Here is a 20,874-nt window from a genome sequence, read left to right as displayed (position 1 = left end):
ACATATGGGGCAGAAACTTGGAGGTTAACAAAGAAGCTCGAGAACCAGTATAAGGACCGCACAAAGAGCGATGGAACGAAAAATGTTAGGCCTAACGTTAAGAGACAGGAAGAGAGTGGTGTGGATCAGAGAACAAACGTGGATAACCGATATTCTAGTTGACATTAAGAGAAAGAAATGGAGCTGGGCAGGTCACGTAATGCGTATATAGATAGATAGCCGGTGGACCATTAGAGTTACAGAATGGATACCAAGAGAAGGGAAGCGCAGTCGAGGACGGCAGAAAACTAGGTGGGGTGATGAAGTTAGGAAATTTGCAGGCGCAAGTTGGAATCAGCTAGCGCAAGACAGGGGTAATTGGAGATCGCAGGGAGAGGCCTTCGTCCTGCAGTGGTCATAAATATAGGCTGATGATGATGATGATTTACAGAGGTGCGGTGAGCAGCGATTTGTGTCGTTCTCTTGGGTGCATGAAACAGCTGAAATGCGGCAGTAATTATGTGCCAGTGCTACCGTAAATACTGTCTCGCATATCTCTTATATACGTTTCACGTCGTGACTCTAAGAAAATGTCGGCTAAAGTCTATTTAGCGAGCAAAAAGCAACAGGGCTGAATGCTCTGTTGCCTCCTCCCGTCTCTGCGTTGTCTTAGTCTCCCTCCTTCGACTATGCTCACCTTCTACTCTGGGTTTGCTATACTTCCTCTCCAAGAACAATGCCGGGTTGAGTGATGTGAGAAACAAAATGGCATCGGTATACCTATCCCTTTGCCGTTCTTTCCTGTCCTGTGTACTCTTTCTTTCTGTCCTGCGCTTTTAGCTCTTTCAGCGCCCCTTATACTCCATCTGTCGCTCTCTGTGAGCCAGGACGAGGGTTCCTTATATACTGGATTCCGACGATGACTACGTTCCGCCGCCACCAAAATGCGTTAGCCTGACGGTGAAAGCGTCGGCAAGTCGGGAAATCTGTATTTGATTGATCGCCATGCATTTGACAGTCGTGAGAGCCGCCGCGGTGACTCAGTGGCAATGGAGATTTATTCCCGACAGCGGCGGCCGCACTCCAATAGAGGCGGATTGAAAAACAGCTCGTGTACTTAGATTTGCTTGCACGCAATGGGAATGCTCGTTCAATAGGAATATCAAGTCAACCTTGATTGTTATATCACTCTTCTGGAATCATCATCATCATCAGCCTATATTTTATGTCCACTGCAAGACGAAGGCCTCTCCCTGCGATCTCCAATTACCCCTGTCTTGCGCTAGCGTATTCCAACTTGCGCCTGCAAATTTCCTAACTTCATCATCCCATCTGGTTTCCTGCCGACCTCGACTGCGCTTCCCTTCTCTTGGTATCCATTCTGTAACCCTAATGGTCCACCGGTTATCCATCCTACGCATTACACGGCCTGCCCAGCTCCCTCTGGAATAGAAATCACTTATTCATGAAGGATTTCAGAAGCGTGACAGCTGACGCACGCAAAAACGGGGGAGACGCGACGTATGACAGGACAGCGCTTCTCTCACATTTTTGTGTGCGAAAGATGTTGCCCTGCTTGAATCACTGGCAGACCCAGAAGTACCGGTACCTATCCCCCCTCCTCGATACATGCCAGTACTTCTGCGCTGACAGGATTGAGTGTGCGCTATAGCACCTCCCCCATGTTGGTCCTGACCCGCCCCTGGCTTGAACGCTACTGCGTTGCTTAAGACCAAGAGTGAACAAGAGTCGTTTTGCTCACTCTTGCTCTTAGCAGAGGCTTGGTTAGCCGGCAAAGACACAAAAAGTAAATACAGGCGGCCGAAGCCACCTCGAATTTTCCGCACCAGTTCCAGCTGTCGTCGTCGATTTTGACAGCGTCTGCTCAAAACATTTAGAGATAAAAATGATTACATTGCATTCCAAATGGACCATGGACTCAACCTAGCAAGTTTTCATAACTTCAGCTCGAAAATGGCCCATAGTATATACGAGGTACTTTATTTGTTTATTTTACTCTAGTTATTTATTTCATATATACTGCCAATCTCAACGGAGATTTTAGCAGGAAGGGCACACAGCATAACAAGCATATTAAAAGAAGTGCCAGTATAGGTACAAAAACAATAAGTTGTACACAGCATAATTCTAACCAGGGCTGAAAGGGTTAATACACGTTATATACCTGTTAATACGAAGCAATAAGACAAATTACAAGAAATCACGAGTGTTTACCAAAGGAATACGTTGCTTAATGTATTTTTTGTACATAATTAATACGAAGCGAGATGCATTTTTTTATTCTGGGGATTTACGTGCCAAAACCGCGATCTGGTAGGCACACCGTAGTGGGGGGTTCCCAATTAATATTGAACACCTGGAGTTATTTAACGTGCACACAACGCATGGTACGTACACGTTCGCTTTTTGCGTTTTGCCTCCATCGAAAGGTGACCGCGTTGGCTGGGATTCGATCCCGCGACCTCGTGCTTAGCAGCGCAACGCCATAGCCACTACGCCACCTCAGGGGGTAAGCGAGATGCATGTGGTAATGACAAGAGCAGCAATACAGGACCTCATGAACATGTTATGCAAAAGTGCACGCGACAATTACAGTGCTATACAGTTAATCTCTGTGAGACACGCAAGTGGCTTTCGAGTAATGATAGGAAACTATCTAATTTATTACAAAAATAGTTATACATGTTGACAGGCTATCCCATTCTCTAATTGCCTGAGGGAAAAATGAGTGCTTAAAGAAGTCAGTTTTGAATCGGTATTCCTGTAGAGTTTGGGGAGGTTTGTGGCTTGTGTTTCTATTTTCCAGGTTAGATAGGTACCTGGAACTATCAATGTTAAGCTATCAACGTATTGCGTAGCGCGCGAAATGTCGAAAAAAAAAAAAAAAGGGCAGAGAAGAGTAAAGAGCGCTCTTTACTCTTCTCTGTCCTTTTTCCTTACATTTCGCGCGCTAGGCAATACCGCCGTTATGAACCACGACCAACTTGCCCGAGCTTCTACCCTAATACGCATCATTTTCTGACGTGCGAATTTAGCGCGGTTACATAAAGTTACCCCATCCCCCTGTGCATAGTAGCCAACCGGACATTTATTCTGGTTAACCTCTCTGCCTTTCACCTCTTGTTTTTTCTCTCTCTCTCCAGCTTTGCCAATTAAAAAAAAATAATGACCCACGATGCGGCGTTCGGGCATGGCCTGACTGTCCCAACGTGGGAGCGGCCCGCTGCGCGCTGAGTCGCGTACCTCAGGACTTTCATTAAAGTTTTACATCCATCCATCCATCCATGGGGCTTTACGTGCCAAACCACGATCTGATTATGAGGCAAACATTTTGCCAATTAAACCTAAAGAGGAATCAGATAAACGGTATTTGTTAAATATGAACCAAACTGCTTTTCCCTGAACGCCTTCTAGTTTATTAATTAATCTATTTGTACATTGGAATCAAGCAACATTAGCGTATGCAAGTATTGGTCTGACAAAGGTGCTATAGGCTAGCAGCTTTATTTTCTGTGATGTTGAATAGAGACGTCGTTTATTAAGAAAGAACAGTCTTTTTAGTGCTGATGACGGTACATGATTTTCCTGTGCCTCCCATCTGAGGTCATCTCACATGATTAATATAAGATACTTGTACTCTTTAAAATGAGTTAGTTCGGTGTCGCCGATAGTGTAGGAAACGTTAGATACACTTTGTTTCCTCCTTATTCTTATAGTAGCGCTGACTTTGCTACATTTAATGATATCTGCCACGTAGTGCAACATTTTGACGCTGATTTTAGAACAGTATTGAGGAGGGTATGGTCATTAGGACATTTAATTTCTTGATGTATGATGCAATCGTCAGCAAACAGTCTTATATTAGCGTTAGTCTTAAAAAAATTGTTTTGAAGTGACATCAGCGTGACGTCACTTTAAAGCCACTGACGTCACAGTGGCGTCCCGGCACTGCAATTTGAGTGCGACATTAAAGAAAACGGAGGTAGGCCTTCATTTTCTCCTGTAGTCATAAACCCTTTCCCGCCAAATAAATGCAAATAAAGTTCTGAAAGGAATTTTTTTTAACTCTAAGCAGATTTATCGTCACTTTTTAGTAGTGTTCCTTTAAAGGGCACCAGGTGGTCAAAATTAATCTGAAGAGCTCTATACTATGACTTCACTCGTAACCATGGCGCTGAACTCCATCAATCGATGGGTGACTCTAGCAAGCAAGCAATCAGTCATTAAATGAATGGACACTAGGCAACAACTGTCTGAGTATTCTTTGTGGATAAAATGATTCAGCATCCTTTCTGTCTCTCTCTCTCTCTCTCTCTCTCTCTCTAACAACACGCACGCGAAGATTGGTACTAAGGGACTACTCTCAATCTGAATATTGTGTTCACCTCTGTTCCGCTTTTACCCACAATGTTAGAATGAGAAAGTGCAGCGCATGCATGTTATGCAACAGTACGGCTTCCACAATACCACTAATGGCATTTTCCTGTGCCGCGGAGAACTTTGCTACCACCACAGCTATGCCATTGCTTCGTCACACAAGGACAGAAAACAACGTACCGAATGCTGCGGGAAATGTCCATCCAACGCATTTCGGAATTGTTGTTGCCGTCTCGTCGCAACGAAAAGCGTGTGAGCAACGGGGATAATGTGACGTGAGAGTATCGTATACGTCGCTGACCTACTATCATCAACAACTTAACGCCGTTTTGTGTCGGCATGCATGATCGCGTGAGGGGCCATGGAAAAGCAGGCGCAGCTGAGATAAGATAAAATTTCAGTGCCTTCTACGTGCACTTTGTAAATGGGTTTAGCAAAATTACCTAGAGTTGTTCTAAAAGGCTTATCACAGGCCGACACTGCTGGGATCTTTCATAAACGAAATAGCGGTCGCGTTGTTACTGCTGGGGCGGATAACAGGTAGGGGGAACATCCTGGGGTGTGGTTAAAAAACAACAAATGACAAAACTGTATCATGGTTCCAGGTTAAAAAGAGAGAAAAAAATCAATTCTGGGGTATTACGGGCCAAAACCACGACTGGATTTTGAGGCATGCCGTATAGTAGGGGGTAATTTTTGGACACCTAGGGGAGGACACTATAAAGCGATTCACTAAATCAGTTTAGAGTGATAAAGCATTCTTTGAAAACACTGTTCCAATTAATTTCGCGGTAATAGCCGGATTCTTAGGAAAGTGAATTAAGGTCAACGTTCACGTTTTCGAATTGCCTGCCGAAACATGCAGCCGGCATGTCAGTGTGACGTCACGTATTTCAAAGTCTTCTTTGGCATTTTGGCCGGTGTGGCTCAGTAAATGTTTTAAAACTCGCCAAGTTCAGTCTTTGGATTCTTCAGAATGCAATGGACTCCATCTTTGCGGATAAGGAATCAACAATGAGTAGTCGCTGTCAAAATCCGTGACGTCACGGTGGCCTGTTGCGGAAACTTCAAGGTGGCGTCGCCACCCGTCTTTAGCTTTTGCGTCTGGCTTACCAGGTTTTTTTTTTTTTTTTTTTTTTTTTTTTTGCTGTACAAGGGTAATTTATCGATACAGCTCAACTTATTTTTTTTTTATCTTGATAGCGTACACCTAAATCTAAGTACGAGTGTTTTTTTGCATTTTGGCCCTATCGAAATGCGGCCCCCGCTGCCACGATTGAACCTGCGACCTCGCGCTAAGCAGCGCAACGCCATGCCACTAAGCTAGCACGACGGTAAAAAAAAAAAAAAAAAATACAAGAATGACAGTGAAGTTAAAACATGCGTGGTCACGTGTGAGCTCATCAAACCTCCCTTTTTTTTTTTTTTTTGGCTGAATACAAGTTAGAAAAAATCTTTGACTGGGGACTGCTTTTACTTACTTTCTCCCCCTGGTTTTATCGTATTAAATTGCACACTGAGAGAGTCGTAAAAAGTGGCGGACATGTTAGGCATGCGCGAAGTGGATATTGTTTGGAAATTCACATGAAAAATAGTTGGAAAAGCGCGGCAAGAACTGTCGCAGGAGGAGCCCAAATCGCGGGACTTCAGCCTGTCAAACAGAAAAGCGATTTGGAAAGGGCCCTAGGTAGCGATGGCTTGCCTTACGCTACGACATTACCGATCGAGCGAGTGTAAAAAAGAAGGAAAATGAACCCGGCGAAACGAAATGATGCGCTAACGCCGTCAGCGCCGCCAAAAATAGAGAGAGGAGAGAAACAATAGGAAGATGACCATACAGCTGATTTGGTTTGCTACTCTAGGCGGGGGAAACTAGATATCGGGATGAAAATATGATAAAGAAATAGAAAGTTGATCGAGCCCTGTGTATATGGAGGGAGTTTGAACTGCCTCGCGGGCATGGTGGCTTTTACCATTCGTTGTCCGCAGGGCTCCTTTCCTGTTATATACATTTTTATGCAGAACACTTTTTTTAAGAAGCTGCCATATCTATGCCCATGCCGTTATTGCAAATACGCTACATGGCTAGGTGGACAGTGGCAGCAAGAAAATGTTAAAATCTAATTTCTCTAATTAACTTAGATATGCTAATTACCTTCCTAAGTACTCGCTTTAGGGCACATATGTAATTGCGAAATTGAAGCCGAGAAGTAGTAGAGTCATATCTGTTTAGCATAAATCCTCTAACACCACTTTCGAGATATCCATCCCCAAAATCTCTAAAAAATGCCTCGGCGTTCCAGTTACGATCTATCAGAAATGTTACACGCACGTTTTTCGAAAACTGTTAACTGCAGCGCCAATGTCTTTCGCAGCAAATTTTCAGGTCGCATATCGCGAAAGTGGTGCTAGTTATAGAATTCCTGCGAAGCAGACATGACTTCACTACTCTAAAGCTTCCATTCTGCAAGTACACGTGCCCTAAAATAATGTAGTTAAAATGTTAATTAGCATGCCTAGTTACATTGGCGAAATTATAATTGAAACATTTTTTGTTGCTAACATCTGTCTAGCCACGTAGCCTATAGGTAAAAACGGCAGCGGCCTAGATATTTCCAATACCTATCATATGACAGTTTATTCGACATAGGACAGTTAAATTGAAAAAAAAAAGTGTTCCGCGTACAAAGAAACACCTGGTATAGTGTATTGCACGCCGTTCGGCCTTTATCTTCATTTTCCATACTTAGAAGAATAGGTGATATACTGCAGTAGAGGCTTGACAGCCTCTGGACTTAGTGCTCTCGGCAGCTGTTTCATGCCTATACTTCGCCATTCCTTTAATCTCGTTCTACGCTCTTCCTACCGTCTCTGCCCTAGCCCTCCCCCCCCCCCCCTCTTCCACTTCTCTTTTGTTTCCACGCATTAGCGAAATTTCGCCCCGGAGGAAATGCCTTGTTAGCCCAGCGCTGTAGGTAGTCTACGCTTTCACATTTTTGAAAAGTGTTTGGGTAAGAGCCACGCAGTATAATTTGATCAACACCGAACGTTCTGCAAGATAGCGCACAGTAAGCAGGCAGCCATATATATTATTGCTCTTCGGGCATTCTGCGTCGCGGACTCCACTTTCGGCAATGCAACCTCGGAAGAACGCCGCTACACACAGTTAAACGGATTGGCTGCGTCAATTACAATAAATACAGGATGTTTCAGCGAACACTTTCAAAACATTTTAAAGGTTGCTTGTGGCAGATAGCACAATTTATAGTTCATGAGCTGATCTACTCGAAGAGGCGGGCATTACATGCACAAAAAATTGAAATGCATAATCGACTAATTAACAAAAATTCACTAATGAAGTTTTAACTAATTACCTTACGGGCCGTAAGGTAATTAGTTAAAGGTAATTAGTTAAGGTAATTGTATTGCAATTTACAAATTCTAGCCGTACGTGGAGTTCGCAAGGCGGATCCCACTTGGAACGAATTCTGAGGATGACACCAGTTTCGAGATATTAATTCCCAAACTTTGCGGAGAACTGCATTGGCTTTCCAGTTACTTTGCGTTTTTTGAAGTGCACAAGCCTGTATGACCGCCTGTGATGAAAATCAGCTATGAACGCTTGACTGTACATGTGCAAGGTGTGAACTGTGAACTTCTCTCTTCCTTCTCCTCTTTCAATCCCTTCTCCCCCTTCCCCAGTGCAGGGTAGCCTACCGGGCTCAGCCTGGTTAACCTCCCTGCCTTTCCCCTATGACTTCTCTCTCTCTCTCTCTCTCTCTCTCTCTCTCTCTCTCTCTCTCTCTTTGTGCTTCAATGCATAAAACGACATTTTGTTAAGATGGGTTAAGAACAGGATATCCTTTTTGGGTATGGGTGTTATTTTAACGTGACGCCAATCATAGGGAAGTTCTGCTCGTGCAAGGGATTTGTTAAATATTAGATGCATGTACTTCGAACACGATTCTCGTACCTCAATAAAAAGGCGACCGGTATGTTGTCAATTCCACTAGATTTCTTATCGTCCAACAAACGCGCTCCTCTTCTACGCTTATGTATTATCAATTGGCGGCAATTCATTTAACGGAAGAAACTCAGGAACTGTACCCTCATCGTTAGCGATAAATGAGCAAAAGTATATTCCTTGAGTACGCGTGCTATTTCTGGGTTGTCAGTTACTGCAATTTTGTTTTTAAAAAATTTATGTACTGGCTTTTGCTTAGGTGAAAGATACCTCGAAAATTTGCCCGGACACAAAGAAATAAACTTTTTAGGATGCAAGTTCTGGTAGCGATTTTTAGCACCGACGATGCTGTCTTTCAGCTGTGATCTCAGCATAGAAATCTGATCGTTGGCCGATGCTACGTTTAATCGCTTATATTTTTGTGTTGTTTTTTCAGCCTTCGTCCCAAGCGTACTATCTCTTTGGTTATCCATGAGTTTGTGCTCACAGCTATTTTCCGCTTGTGTGCTACGAAGTCGCGTATACGTTTAATGTAAAGTTCTTGAAAAAATTCCATAGGTAGTCAACCGAATGCTCATCCGATTCATAGAGAGAGACTGAGTAGGAAATTAGCTGTCTAGCACATCCAGTATATCAACATCGCTTGCATAAGAGAATACGGGCACATTTGATTCGCGTTTCTTGACTTTACAGGCATATATAATTTAATTGTATTCTAATTAAGACATACAATCTTATGGTCCGATATATGCCCTCGAAGACATGGATACTAGGATTTCGCTGTAGCATCTTTTGATCGACCAAGAAGAGATCTAGAACAAATTGTTCGGCACTTTGAACGCGGGTGGGAACCTTCACCAGTTGCGTTAAATCGTGATACAATTTACTTTTAAGAAGAGGTTCGGTGTCACTTGAGAGACTTTAGTGTTCATAAGGGTAGTTGCGCCATCTATTGTCGCGCCCACAAAGCAAGCCGCTTGATTTGTTCTGCGCGCGAGAACAAATTGGAAAGCTGAGCCACAGCTTGCTTTGCTTAGCTGTAGTGTACTATATACCCCAACATTTTCTTTGGCACCCCCCTTCCCCCTATAGGCCAAGTGATAAAGTGCCCTCCTGCACCCCCAACGAAAATGGAGAATTATGCTCTGCCCCACAACAAGGAAATCCCGGTGCCGCCCTTGCGTCAAGGCTGTACACATCAGTGAAATCATCCTTCATCTTTGTTCTTTTCTTCTTTTTTTTTTTTTTCAGCTATTCACTTTTCTTCACATTTAGATGTATTGACACAGAAAGTGGAAATATTCTCAGATTTATTCGCTAGACCTGCGACAAACTCGTGACGTAACGTTTTGTTCGTGCTATTTCAAATGAATTGTAACGCTTGCCATGCTATGGCATGCCATGTAGATATAGTCGACCAAAGTGTAAAACTTGAAGGCGAAGAAAAATTCACTGTTTTCAAAGTTAAGTGTTCACGCTAATAATGCTAGCATTCTATTTTTCTCTGGAACTTACATTTATGATATATAACTGCATCTAATGTTGTGGGGAATGTTGTGAATGTTCTGGAGTTACAAAAATAGTCTAATTAAATTTCTATGCGCTGTGAGCTTCAGCTCTAAACATTAAACGTTTTCCACCCTTTCTGCCCGCTTCCTCCGCTCACAGCGCATAAAAAATAACAGTAAAGTAAGTCATATACCGTGTGAAAAACAATGAATATATCCGTTAATGCTTGATATTATAATGAACTCGCGTCAAATGCAAATTGTTGATAACTTGAAATGCTTTGGCGTAATATTTTGTACTCCCACATGCCATGGGGGCATCACATAGACCTCATTTTAACAAATCTGACTAGTACCACTGGTACTGTCAACCGATTAAAGCATATTGTCCCGAAAAATGTGCAGTTATTATTGTACACGTCTCTCTTTAATTCAAATTTGAACTGCTGTCATCGCGTCATACACGAATCTTCAACACATCATACTGCTCCATCATTGGGCATATATTGCTCGTTCTCCTTGACCTATAGGCTGATTTTGCAGCGATAGCTGTCACGGGCTCACTTTCTTGGTCGTTTTGATGTCCGCCACTGGAACCCCAACATCATTTGCGAGAAAATTACAAAGAAAGAAAACGTCTCATTGTGCCACGAGGGTGTGAACTTACGATCAACAGATTGGCAGTTTTACCTCTCAGCCACTCTACCGATGCTGCATCAGTGGAGAATATATTGATACTGGAGAGCGTGGTCGCACTAACATGCTGCCATAATTGGCTAACGCACGCTCAACATCTGCATGTGTACTGGATAGAGCTGGCGTGCCCGCCTTCTTCGCGGTCTGCATAGCACGTCGGCTTCCCAGTTGATGTGAAGTCCTTTTCCAGCACCCCAGTTGTCGTTTCCTGTCAAGCATGTGGCTCCTACCCACTATGGGGCATCATCCCAGTTGCGGAGGCGGTCCTGAATTAAGTTTTCTTCTTCTGCATGTAATGACAATGATTGAGCGCATCGGCTGCGTCGTCGTTGGAAGCTTTTCTTGTAGCGCTCGGTTTCTTCTCATGTTTACTGCATGGCACTGACGTCATCTCGCTTTCTTCTAGGATCACGTGGGGCCTATTAATGAGGTAGCCCAAATATAAAATTGAGAAAAGCCGAACGAATCTAGCAGTAAGAAACTCAAGGGTCGTTTTAGTAGAGACCAGTGGCGAAGTATACGGATAGGTAAGAGCAGGGGTCGAGTCTTTCCAGTTCACTATCGGTATAGGCGCAGTTTCTACAAACAAATACGTCTCACTTATAAAAACGTCTCGAAAGGAGATTGCTCTCTCGCACCTGCAAACGTTCACTCCAACAAACACCACCCGAAACATTCTAAGCCTTACTGCGCATTATATTTCGCCAGCTATCGCCTCATTATAACGCGTTTCGGGCGAAAATTATTTAACGAACAATTAATTATCATTGTAGGTATACTATAATATCACCCGCCGCGGTGGCTCAGTCAGCTAAAGCGTTGCGCTGCTGAGAACGAGATCGCGGGATCGAATCCCGTCCGCGGAGGCCGCATTTCGATGGAGGCGAAATGCAAAAACGCCCGTGTGCTTGTGTTGTAGTGCCCGTTAAAGAACCCCAGGTGGTCAAAATTTATCCGGAGCCCTCCACTACGGTGTGCCTCATAATCATAACTGGTTTTGGCACGTAAAACCCCATAAAGAAGAAGAACAATACTATATAATATTCGCCCATGTTACAGTGCTAAAGTTTAAATCGCGTTTCAAGACAACATTCTGTTGTTATCGGCAAAAAATATTCCGTGTGTAGCTCTCCTTTACGCTTTGAAGATAAAGCCTGCGATTTTTTTAAAGTGTGCATAGCAACATCCTTTTTAGTCTGCCACGGAGTGGTCTGTGCTGCACGCTCCATTTAAATGAACTTATCGTACCTTTGATAGGGCCGGAATGCTCCGCAAATGTGACACGCCGCCTTTCTTGAAGCTGTACGATGAATTTGTGCCCGTGATTAGATCATAAAAAAAAAAAAAAAAAAAAAAAAAAAGGTGACAGTTGAAGCTGGAAATCACCTTTTTAACTGCTGCTAAGCTTTCCGTGTAAACTGCGCAGGTGCTTTAACTCGCCAATTTACACGCTTTGAATATTCGTTTTGCACCTTCTTCAATGGCATATTACAGTTAGGTATGGTGGTTGCAAGTTTGTGCGTGTTTGAGGATTGCACTTTGTTATATTCGCTCGAGTCCTGTTAAGACCCGTTGCAACGTATCAAATTTCATTGACTATTCGGTACTTGATGCATTCATAGTTATACTGTTCGCACGTCTTGTTGCCCTTGACAACAATTAAGACGCGACATGGAGCGGGATTTCTCGCGTTCTGCCTGCTTACAGAGCGCGCTCTTAAAGCTTTGTGGGCACTTATTGCGAGCGAGCTGCCAGCTCAATCTGTTATTCTTACTGTCCTTCTCTCTATATATCCTTCCCTGTGTTTCCCTTCCTAATGCTCTGGGGGAATTTCAGGTGTGCGCCAAGCACTATGTACAGTTACGGTACGGTGAACAAATTTTCATTCACCTTTCGACCAATATCTCTGGCGTTCTGCTGCTTTGATGTTCTGCTGCTGAGCACGAGGTCGCTGGTTCGATTCCCGGCCGGCTGCGGCGGCCGCATTGCGATGGGGGCGGAACGCAAAAACGCTCTGGTACTGCCCTTCGAGTGGTCGTTTTAGATACCGAGGTGGTCGAAATTAGTCCGGAGCCTACTCGCTATACGGCATATCTAATATATAGACCGTGAGTTACATTGGGACGTTTAAACCATGAGTCAATCTATCTGTTCGCCCGTGCTTGTGTTCGCCCGTGCTTGAAAACCAGAACGGAGCGTCAAGAGGTTATTTTTGTAAGCAAGTAAACAACGTAAGTCTTAAGACCTACGTTGTTTTTGCACTGTTAAACGAAATCAGTAAACTACTACAATTTATATATGCATCAATCTGTCAAGATGCACAACCGTCGTGCATCGTGCAGTTGGGGCTAAATATTTGTGGTTCACATTCGATTCAAACATGCGCTGGCTAACGCGACCCAACAGGATATCCTCCAAATTAGCGTGCGCGTGCTAAATGTTTGAATGTTTAGCGAATGTTTAGCGCAATTAGCGCCTGAATGTTTTGATGCATCTATTTTTCGCTTTCTCTACTTCGAATTTATAGTGTCAATTGAATTTCTTTGTGTAGAGTCTTGGTTGCGGCAGCACATATACAACATAGTTAACTATATAACTTATTTACAGAAGCGCGCTCTGAGAACTATATTTCTCTAAGCGTACTGATTGCAGCAGACCTCTATGTCAGTATATTTTCGCGTGCTTCCGTTAGATTAATGACCACTCAACTGATACATTGAATAAGGATGAGTAGTGATCCGCTGCACATCAGAATATTTACGCTGCCATTACGTAACACGACTGCTGTATGTTCTAGCTCCCTTCAAAAGGGCTCATCGACAGGAATCCCGTTTGTCGGGGCCGATCCAGTTTCTTCGCTAAAATACGTGTGAAGCTCCACAAAATTTCTCATCAGAATATCTCTCTTCTTCTGAACCTATAGATAGTACGAAAGTTGCTGGATTGAAAATCGAGGAGTTAAACTCTAATGACGTGTTGGAGCTGACTTTTACTGCGCAAAGCAGTAATGTCCCGCGGAATAGGGCTGTTTTGTCATCCGGGCAAATTTAGTGTGTGCGTATTAATTATGGGCTTTAGAACAAAAAATACTAATATTATTTATGTACTGTAATATTATCGTGTTAATGATATTATTTATTTATTTATTTATTTATTTATTTATTTATTTATTTATTTATTTATTTATTTATTTATTTATTTATTTATTTTACGGTCACGGATAAAATGTGTCGCGTTAATTAACGTCCGCTTGCGGCCCTTTTATCGGATTTGTAAAATATTGTTACCTGTTTTTGTTGCGAAATTAGAAAACAGTGATGTCGATGTTTAACATTTATATTTATTTGCAATTTTCGATTTCGTTTTATCCTTGCTTTTTTTAGTTCGAGGGCCTGAATTAACATTTTGCTCTTGTCTGACACCGGATTCGGTTGAACAGTTGCGTAATAAAATAATTTTTGCTTTCTAAAAAATGTAAAACGGCGTTGCGTTTGTCGAGTGGAATGTTACCTTCGTGCCTTCGCTTGCACTCCCTTGAATGTATGGAAAAGTTTAACGTCATGTTATCTACCGCATTTTTTCTTCTCTTTCGGCAAGTTGCTGAGCTTCATTTAATCGCACACACTGTTAATTAGCGCTGCAGCACCGCGCCGCCGGCAAACCGAACGCGGCACGCGCGGCGGCGGCGCGCGCGCTGCACGAAGCTGCGCGCTCGATTCCGTCTGGCAACCGCACCGGCAAAGACATGCGTTTCGCCGCAGCTCGGCTGGACCCGGTGAACAATAGATGCTCTGACGTCACACCAGATATTTCCTCCCTAGGTTGTCCCCAGAATTTTTTTTTCCCCTCTGTGCGTTCCTTATGACGCTGTGAAGTACCTGGTTGGTATTCTATGGTACCTGGCGCGTCCCGTGAACATGAGAACATGGTCGGCGTGCTTGGAGGGAGATTGGAAAGATCACACGAGAGTTGAAATCACCTGTTAACTGGGTCAACGGCTAAGTGCGTCAGCCATCGCCGCGTGTTTTAGAGTAAACACTTCACTCAACGCAAGAACATCTGAGATCACTGCAAGAAACATGTGGAGGGGTGACAAATGCGGCATGCGGTGACGTCCCTTCGTTGGAAAGTGTTTTGAGACCGAAAGAATCGCAGCGTGACGACGTACAAGTTCCCGAGTACGTGGATTTGTCGTTAGAAAACGCGAAAGGTAAAAATTACGCTGTGTAATGGGGTTCGTTAGTTGTCTTTCTCGTTTTTTTCAGATATTCTACGAGAATGCACAAAACCGTGACGTCTGTAATGTGAATAAATGTGTGGTGGGCGCTGTTAAACGTTTGCAGCTTCTCTTGAGTGAATTACCGCTGCGGTGTTGCAGACTGTGTAGCAAACCGAAATAAACTAGTTCTCGTGTTTAGTTAAATCGAATGTTGTTGCATTGAATGACAAAAATGTTGAGTGCTAAATATTTCCCGCTGATAAAATCCGAACACGGCATGCCTAAGTTTGTGCACCAGAAGTTCCCAGTGCAGCAGTGCAACCATGTTTTTGTTAATCCAAATGTTAGCATGTCTTGAGATGACTCACATTTATAACACAGCCAGTCTTGGGGATATGTGCAGGAATTGTATAGATGTAGTACATTGGAGTCGGGCGAAAATTTGTCCTATATAGTGCAGTAATAGGTAAACAGGTGTCACAGTACAAAAGATTGTCAACCAGATAATGGATACACTGAGCTGTAACACAGACGTTGCCCTTATATAGACAATATCTCATGAGGGTGATCTCAACATCATTTGCTTTCAAAATTTGAGAGGCATTTGCAATATTCATTAACTAATATCACTACATAGTCAGCATACACTCTTTAATTGTGCATGCTTACACCCTCACAATCAAAAACTATTTTGCTGTTTGTGGCTACCATGCAGAAAGGGCTGCTCATACTCAATTATCTAGTAGTGCATAAAATGGAAGGCCAATTCAGTGTTGTTAAAGCTCTTTTACAAACTGCTTACACGATGGGAACAAAGAGAGGTCACGACTTTTATTCATCACATGCAGAATCCGATCTCTGGTCCTCTTAAGCTGTTGTGCTCCCCACTGAATTTTGTTGAGTAAACATCGTAAATGGCTCAAGTTCTTCATGCTTACATGCAGCACAAATGATGAGGAGAAAATTACTTATTTTAATACAGCCAATGAGCTCTTTCTCAATAGAGAAGCCCTTCCTAAAAACGTTTTCCTGCTGTACCTCAGTTAATCATGTCACATGGGTTTGATTCTTTTGAGCAACTAATGTGATCAGGATAGCTTAAACTGGAATATTCTTCACTCTGTTTACAACAAAGGTCTTCATTTTTTCTTGGCTTGAATTATTCCACTGTAAAACTGGTGATAAATCCAACAGACACCATGTGTCATAGACACCTGCAAGTTCCTTCCAGTGACATCAGTTCGGCTACTCTCGCAGTTCCAAGAAGTTACAGTTGCGAAAGTGTAAGCATTTTCACATCTGCCAGTTAGTTTGACCTTGTACAAATAACATTGCCGCAAGGCAGTTTGTATAACGATTTTTTTGTCCTGTGCAGTGCTCTCAAAGTTGTGCATGGTATATATATATATATATATATATATATATATATATATATGCAAAGCACGCAAATATTTTCATGTTACTAGAAGATAGTGGGGCGTGCACACACAGATAAAAGAAGACGGAGACAGACAACTCAAGTTTTGCAGGGCAGTGCGTTGGGCGAGTTGGTGCATAGCTAAACGCATGAATTGTGGCGCAAGGTTAAAAAAAGAAGTAAAGCCAAAAAGGAGACAGGATAGGGCGCCAAACTTTCAACTAGTTTTATTTCCAGCACATCACCGATTCCAAAAAAATATGCGCACAAAGACATGGTGCAGCACGTGTCACAAGCTACCTCACTGCGTTGTCTAGAAACGAACATTCACTTTTGTAGAGGTCAACAAAGGGCACACTGATACAACCATCACCCTTCTTCCTTATGTGATACGCCTCGAGCAATTCACGTGCTAACACTACTCTGCTTCTTCCTACCACACGTGTCGTCAAACTGTGGACCACAGCCATGCGAGGAACAATGGAACGGCAGGTGTGAACCCACACCATTTTTAATCGATAAAACATGCTCTTTTAGGTGGTCATTAACACAGCGGCCTGTTTGGCCTATATAAGACTTGCCACAGCTCAACAGAATTTCATATACGACGCCCATCATGCAACGCAGTACGGGTGGTTTTCTCTGCTCCTAATGAGTTGTCTAAGCTTTGCGCCCGCATTTCTTCCCAAAAGCCCAAGCTTCCGTGTGGAAAGAAGCATGCCAGTAAGCCAGAGTAAGTAAGCTTCTTTAGTATTGCTTAAACTGGGCATTAGATGAGCTGTGGATAGGTGTAAACATCTGTGTTGCAATCTCGTATTTCCCTTGTATGCCTTTGGGTGGTTGGTTGGTTATTCACTTTCTTACTTTCTGCAATTACTCTGTGCTGCAGATCCTCTGTCTTCAGTACTTCAAGTTATACTTTCATGTGGCAGGTATTCTCCACAGCTGTCCCCAACAAGGTGCTACCTATACTTGGCATGTGGCAACTGAAGATCTGACGCGTATGTTCATAACTGTTTTTCTGCAATGCCCGAGTATACCTTTACTGTTTGCTAAAGTAAAGCTTAAGTGAAGTAAATGAGTAATTAGCAGACTGGAATTTGTTTTCAGTCTGTGAAGCCACTGATGGTGAGTTTTCGTACACACTTGTGAGAGAGAGAGGGGGGGGGGATGGTGACTTAAACTCTATAAACCGTTTCCCGTGGCTGAAATTGCCACTGTTAAGTCGCTGCTTGTTGCGTAAAGACTCCACATAGAGGTCCTAAGAGGGATGCCACTCATAAAAACTGCAGTCGAATTCAACAATTCGTAGCTTGGCTGTCTTGACTGTAGGTCCTGGCATGTCTATACTGTTTTCTTAGTGGCTCTATTCGTTAGATTAACCACATTAGTGGAAGCAACTATGTTCTAAACTTCTATATGGCAATACTTGTGAGTTTATTAGACAAAAGGACTCTAGGTAGCTGTTTATTGATTACTGTTCTGCTTTGAAATTGTCATTGCCTGTCTGTTCTATGACATTGTTAATAAAGCTGTTGCAAAGCGGGCTCTTTCCTTTCAAAGGGGCAGAATTAATGTCTTGCACTTCATGAACAGCTTGACACAAGAGCAACATAATGTTGATGTCATTCATGACTTTCAAGCAGCTCGGGCTTGTCCCTGCTTTCTCCTGCATTGATTCATTTGATGAAGGCCTTGAATGCAGAATCATTGTGGTACATGATTTGAAAGTGTGTCAGTTCTTCAGGTAGAGAAGTCGGTAGGTATGGCACATTCATTCCCCAAACCGGGATATACTGGCATTCATCAGTTTTGTCCAGCATTGCCTACAGATTTTGGGGAAAAATAATATGCAAGATTTCTCACTGATATTTTTTTTTTTTTTCCTAGTGCTGGGGATTTCAGTATATAACTGGTGTTGGTCTGAAGTACCGATTGACACAAATTGTGTGATTGCATTATGTGCGCTGTGGCAAATAATTAAACTGTTAATTAGTGCTTGATTAAGCACTACAAGCAAGTACTGTGCCTTGAAGTTATGATCTGCACCGAAAATTACATAGTCTGCATAACATCTACAATACCTTATGTATTATTATATTAGGAAAAAAGTACTTAATCTATTTTATGTGTAAAAATGCGCATCGTTTTACTTTTTTTATCATACTTCTGAGCACGAAGCGGCGGCCGCATCGCCATGGACACTAGTCGTGAGCAAAACACGGTAATGGCGGCAACGCAAAGTCGGATTGAAGTGTAAAGTGAGGTTTCTTTTCAGTGTTTTTACGCATTCTCTAAACTTCTGAACGTGTTTTAACACGTGTGCAAGTGCAGCGGCTTATTCCGCTACTGATTTTTGTATGAATATTGCTTTGACCGGCAACGCTTGTCCACTGCGTCTGGTTTCTTATTCTATGACTGGGTCAGGTAAGACATGCTCCGAGAAACCTGCAAAATTCGTGTTCTAAACTTGTTGAATGAAGCGAGAATGCTTCGCGAAATCTGCGGATACGATTAAGTGTGGTCAAGAAAATGACTGCTTGTCGATGTGTGCATTCGAGGCAGTTGATGAGGCTGATGGGCAACTGCTTTCCCGTGGACATCTGACGAGTACTACGCCTCTGCTGCTGTTAAAAATACGGCTATGCACTGTCCATGAGTTTCCTCATGCCATATGAGCACCTGAGAACACGTGTCGTCAACTGACGCTTAGCCCTCCTACCGTTTTGTGTTGTCTATCGCGGAGTTTCCACACTCACGTAAGCACTTGGATGAATGGTGGGCCTACTTCGTTTGTAAACTTGTTAACTGCAGTGCCGTCATAACTCATAAATGTTCTCAACCTTGTCAATTGCATTTGGTGGCTGAAGTGCACTTTGTCTACTTCAGTGAACTGAAAACAATGATTTGATTCCTTAGAATTTTCGAACTTGCATTCTGAATTAATGAGCTTGAATTTGGGGTCCAAACCTTTTCTGTGCTGTAATACAGCCCTGCATGTTTTTTATATCATATGCACGACTAGAAGAAAAAAAAAAAAACGACAGTTTGCAGTGGTCAAATGCTTTTATTCTGAACACTGACATTGCTCAAAACATAGTACACATGACGTCGAGCTGCAAGCAAGTTGCTAATTTCAAAACTGGTGTTACTACAGCTAGTGGGATTTATGCTCGCCACCATTGCAGAGTGGCAGATTATCGCCCACGAGTACTGCTAATGGTATTTTTTCTGTATGGGAGAACTAATTACCTTGAAATAATTGCCATGTGGTATTTTTCCAAAGGGTGGCTGCAGTAAATTCATCAGAATGTAATGGGTGAAGATAGCTGGGATCACATCAGCAAATGCCGACACGGGGGCACTCAACTAATGGGATATGCCCGACTGTTGGGTTTCTTTTCCACACATGCATCATACAAGAGATTCACAGCCTTGCATCCAGTGAAAATGCTGATGAAATCATTAAATCCGTCGCAACCCACTGCATATGCTGTCTGAGGTGCCTCACGTGGTTGACTTTATTCTGCTGTGCTGTTTCATTAAAAGCACTGGTCGTTACAGAGTGGGCATGGTATCCATTGGCTGTTCAGATGCACCTAAGTGGGTGGAAAAAAAAAAAGATGGTTAAAGCCTTGCACACAGCATAAACTTGCTGCTCATGCTGTGTGCATTCAATAGGGTGTACACACGAATGGCAGTGACCGGGCAGCATGTCTTGTTGGTGCACTCTGTAGCGCGGACAAGAATGCGCATACTGTTGCAAGTGTGCACCAAATAAATGGTCTCATGCACTGTCGTGTGTTGCTGCAACCCTTCCAGAGTAAGAGAACGTAAGCTAAAGACGAAGTAGCAAAGTTCTGTCAGCATTTTCCAAGGTGTGCACGCGCATGCCCGATAAAACCAGGGAACTTTAGAACAATGACAACACAATGGATTTCCCGTATCAACCTGCACAGAACGCGGTGGATCTTTACAAATTCAAGTTTTGTTCTCAGCCCTTTTTAGCTAGTATGTCAACCATCAGTCATTTGACTATGCCTATTTGCCTCGTGCAAGCGTGTCGGATTGCGTTCATGCGCATTTTTCACTGTGGTTTTCCAAGCACAGATGTAGCACATTGTTTACATAAAATCTGCGCTAGTATCACTTTTGCTTGTGCATGTCACTGCGTAGTCTTTAATTTGGAACCGCAGTATGCAAACAAGGCTCCACTTTACTGTATTTTCGTGTTGTAAGTTGCCCGTAAGAACTCTGCGATCTCCATGACCTCTTGCTTAGCAGCGGAACACCACATCCATGGAGCCACCATAGGGGGGTCACAATTATGTTTTGTCTAGTGGATTACTTCCCAAGCTCAAGGCATATTCAATTTCAATGGGCGGTTTGTATCGACCCAAAGTTACAGTTCATTATCAGCAGATAATTGAGCAAGCAATGGAAATGAACAATTTCAAGGTGGAACCGATTGTACACATATGGCACATGCCTTATTGATCGAAGCATGCTTGCTACAAGACAATCCTTTTGCTTAAAAAAAATATGAAAAAATTTTCCATTACTTCAGAGCTCCTATAGCTTCATGGTTGTTTGGAAGCGTAAACACAAAACTGAAAAGAACAGTCTGAATGAGACAATGAGTGCAAGTTCTCCATTGTGCGTTTGCGCTTTCAAACAACGATGACCTATACCC

This window comes from Dermacentor silvarum, chromosome 1 (genome assembly GCF_013339745.2).
Source record: "Dermacentor silvarum isolate Dsil-2018 chromosome 1, BIME_Dsil_1.4, whole genome shotgun sequence".
Classification (NCBI taxonomy): Eukaryota; Metazoa; Arthropoda; class Arachnida; order Ixodida; family Ixodidae; genus Dermacentor; species Dermacentor silvarum.
Note: the sequence above shows the minus strand (reverse complement) of the source record.